The following is a 3,934-nucleotide window of genomic DNA, read 5'->3' as shown; positions in this document are numbered from 1 at the left end:
CATCCACCTGACCGGCATATCAAGAAGGTGATTAAACAGCATAATCATTACACAGGTGCACCTTCTGCTGGGGACAATAAAAGGAAACTCTAAATGTGCAGTTTTGTCACACAACACAATGCCACAGATGTCTCAAGTTGAGGGAGCGTGCAATTGGCATGTTGACTGCAGTAATGTCTTGCCAGATGATTTAATGTTCATTTTTCTACCATAAGCCACCTCCAACGGTGTTTTAGAGAATTTGGCAGTACGTTCAACCGGCCTCACAACCACAGACGTATGTGTGTTCTGGCGTTGGGATTATGGTATGGGGAGGCATAAGCTATGAACAATGAACACAATTCCATTTTATTGATATACAAGAATGCACAGAGATAACATGATGAGATCCTGAAGCCCATTGTCGTGCCATTCATCCACCTCCATTACCTCATGTTTCAACATGATAAAGCACAGCCCCATGTTGCAAGGTTATGTACTGTACACTTCCTGAAAGCTGAAAATGTCCCAGTTCGTCTTCCATGGCCTGCATACTCTTCAGACTTGTCACCCATTGAGCATGTTTGGGATGCTCTGAATTGACGTTTACTACAGCGTGTTCCTGTTCCCACCAATATCCAGCAACTTTGCACAGCCATTGAAGAGGAGTGGGACAATATTCCACAGGCCACAATCAACAGCCTGATCAACTCTATGTGAAAGAGATGTGTCACGCTGCATGAGGCAAGTGCTGGTCACACCAGATACTGACAGATTTTCTTTTTTTGAGGTACCTGTGATCAACCAACAAATGCATATCTGTATTACCAGTCATGTGAAATCTATAGATTAGGGCCTTGTAGAATTGCGGAACCAGAGTACCCAAGGGAGTGATAGGTGGGAATGAGGAGGACCCATGATTTTACAAAAACAATACTTTAATTTATTACAGGGGCAGGATTTGTGAGTACATGTGGATTAGGGTGAGGGAACTCCCTACATTAACCGTGAGTAAAACCCAAACAAACTTAGACAGATGACAACTTCGACAGATGACAATGCGTTCTGCTTGTGTTTCAAGTTTGTCCCAGTCTTTCTGTACCAGGCCTTAATCAGAGCAGTGACTGAGAAGCCTATGACTAGGCAGGTGCACCTGCCAAGACAGTTGAAAAGATATGAAAGTGAAATGTCTGTATAGTTCCATTGTAGTTCTTTGTTATGTGTCTGTTAATTGGTAGTGTTTGATGGGCTGGGCTGTTGGACTGTGAAGACCATACACTTTCATTTATTCAGGCTTAGAGACCAGCATGGACACTCCATTTCATAGCCAGATATGCACACAGAGCCTTGGAGAACTATCAAAGGATAAGCTTATCAGTCTGTGACAGGCCTCTAGTGGTATTATTCAGAGCCCAGTGTGTCTCTAGTGTAGGGCCACACCATACTTTCGCTCTTCATCTTTCCTGGATCTGGGGTCCTTCATAGGCTTGCGATGGCATCTATGAGAAAGTTATTATTGGTTGTCCTTTAAGAGGCTTTTACTTTCGGTTGGTTAACCAAGTCTTTAGAGGTCATTGATGCTAAGCCTTTTCTCGGGAGCACTCACACACACATGTCAAATACAGGTACTAAGATCTCAGGCCAACACACAGACAAAGTTATACAGGTTGGGTTTTTTAATAAAAATCAATGATATCAGGTTCACATCATCCATAGGTTCAGTCCCAGAGGTAGTCCATGCTGCTGGCGTGGTCTCGGTGACGGCAGCGGTGGTCACTAATTCGTTGTGGTCCTCCTCGTCTTCTGTAAGGTTTAACAGCGGTTGGCATGTTGACTGCTGGAATGTCCACCAGAGCTGTTGCCAGAGAATTAAATGTTCATTTCTCTACCAATGTTGTTTTACAGATTTTCGCAGTGCGTCCAACCAGACCCAAAACCACAGACCATATGTAACCACGCCAGCGCAGGGCCTCCACATCTGGTTTCTTTACCTGCGGAATCATCTGAGACCAGCCACTCGGACAGCTGATGAAACTGAGGACTATTTCTGTCTGTAAAAATGCCCTTTTGTGGGGTAAAAACTCATTCTTATTGGCTGGGCCTGGCTCCCCAGTGGGTGGGCCTGGCTCCAAAATGGGTGGGACTGGCTCCTTAGTGGGTGGGCCTATGCCCTCGCAGGCCCCTGCCCAGTCGTGTGTAATCCATATAGGGCCTAATGAATATATTTCAATTGAGTGATTTCCTTATATGAACTGTAACTCAGTAAAATTGTTGAAATTGTTCACTATATAATAAAGGTCACTGCAAACTAGAAATAAGTAAACATACACAAAATGGTCTGGTCTCCAATTTGGGGAAAATACTGGATAAGGTAGGGCAACCTGTGTAACACACATGCACACTCATGCAGACACGTAGACAGGCGTGCACACACACACACACACACACACACACACACACACACACACACACACACACACACACACACACACACACACACACACACACACACACATAGTGACGTCACTCACCATGATTGGCAGTATAGAGATTAATCAGTGTGTACTTTGGCATGGTAGTGTAAAGAGAGGCTGGAGTAGCTGCTCAACATCAATCCTACAGTAAATACTCACTGTCTGCTGCCCTGTTTGTGTGTACATGTTTGTGCGTGTGTGTTTGAGAGAGAAAGAGAATGCAAGACCACGTTTTATGGCGGTTATCAGGTGCCTGTAGAGCAGGGCTGACTCACAGAAGACAGCTCCTGCCCCAACCCTGTTGCTTCCTCTCTGGCTGTTATACTGCTACTGTAGACCCAACGTTTGGGACTTATCTCTAAAGTTTGTAAGTGTTGGAGTGTTTGAATATTTTCTTAATCTCCACACCCACCTCTCTCTCTTTTTTGTGTGTGAGTGTGCTTGCGCCCCAATGGTAGGATTAGGTGGAGGAAGCGGAGGAGGGGAGAGGGTGGATAGGAGAGGAGGAGGAGAGGGAATTGTTCTGAAGGCTGCTGTGTGAATGCAATTTAAAACAACTTGACCAGACCATTGAATGACTGTTGATCTGGAAATACAATATTTTCAGGTACTCCCCATTTATCTCTGTCTTTACCATACAAGCACGAACAGACGTGGTCTGTGTGTGTGTGTGTGTGTGTGTTTACTCACTGGACAGCCTGTGAAAGAGATTAAGGGTTTGCCTCTGAAATCTCTTTTGTCTTCCTTCCTTCTGGAAGTTCCTTCCCTGTACATGGGTTTCCATGGAGACGCCTCAAACAACATGCTGTTGCTGTATGTAGTCTCTGAGTGTGTGTGTGTGTGTGTGTTGTCTGCTGCTGTAAGCCGTGTTCAAAGCTTTTATCCCAACTCTCTCTCTCTGTCCAGGCCAGAAATGCTGCCTAATCTCTATGGTTACCTATGGCCTACGTCTCTTTCCTGTCTCCACTGAAACACTTCGTCCTTCTCTGAGGGTAAGTTACACAAAACCTACATTTTCTTTCTTCTTGATTTTCTCATGTATTTCTCATTGAAATCTCATCAAGTTTTTATAGATTTAATGTCCTAAGGACACACAGCTGCGCTGTGCATACTGACTTTTTCATACATTTTTCAGAAATAGTATTTGTTATGTATTTCTTATTAAACCCCTCACAGTAAACTGCTCTTTTGTTCCTGCTAATGATCTTTTAATCTGTCTGCAGCACATTGTGGAGTTCTGTAGCATTCTCACTGTGACATGCATTTCTGATTCCCGAGTGTGCTGTTTCTTTGCTGGGAATTTAGAACTATAATTTTTGAAGATTTATTTCAGTAAGAGGGAGCACAGGTATAGTCTGACATTAGTCACCATGAGGAGATCACAAGATCTGATATACGTGTGCATTTCTGTGGAAGACCACACGGCAGAAGGCACAAACCTCGAGGCACTAATTGGAGGACAAGGTTAACATGTTGTAGAT

The 3,934-nt window shown here is 44.1% G+C and overlaps 1 long non-coding RNA gene across 1 annotated transcript; it reads left to right on the top strand.

The window, feature by feature from the left end:
* The first annotated feature begins 3,221 nt into the window (after positions 1-3,221).
* Positions 3,222-3,633, top strand: LOC135538743 (uncharacterized). Its single transcript, XR_010455480.1, has 2 exons — positions 3,222-3,266; positions 3,360-3,633. It is a non-coding gene; the product is annotated as an uncharacterized LOC135538743 (long non-coding RNA).
* The last annotated feature ends 301 nt before the right edge of the window (positions 3,634-3,934 follow it).

The sequence above is a fragment of the Oncorhynchus masou genome, unplaced genomic scaffold (assembly GCF_036934945.1).
Source record: "Oncorhynchus masou masou isolate Uvic2021 unplaced genomic scaffold, UVic_Omas_1.1 unplaced_scaffold_33___fragment_6___debris, whole genome shotgun sequence".
Lineage (NCBI taxonomy): Eukaryota > Metazoa > Chordata > Actinopteri > Salmoniformes > Salmonidae > Oncorhynchus > Oncorhynchus masou.
This window is presented reverse-complemented; position numbering and strand designations above follow the sequence as displayed.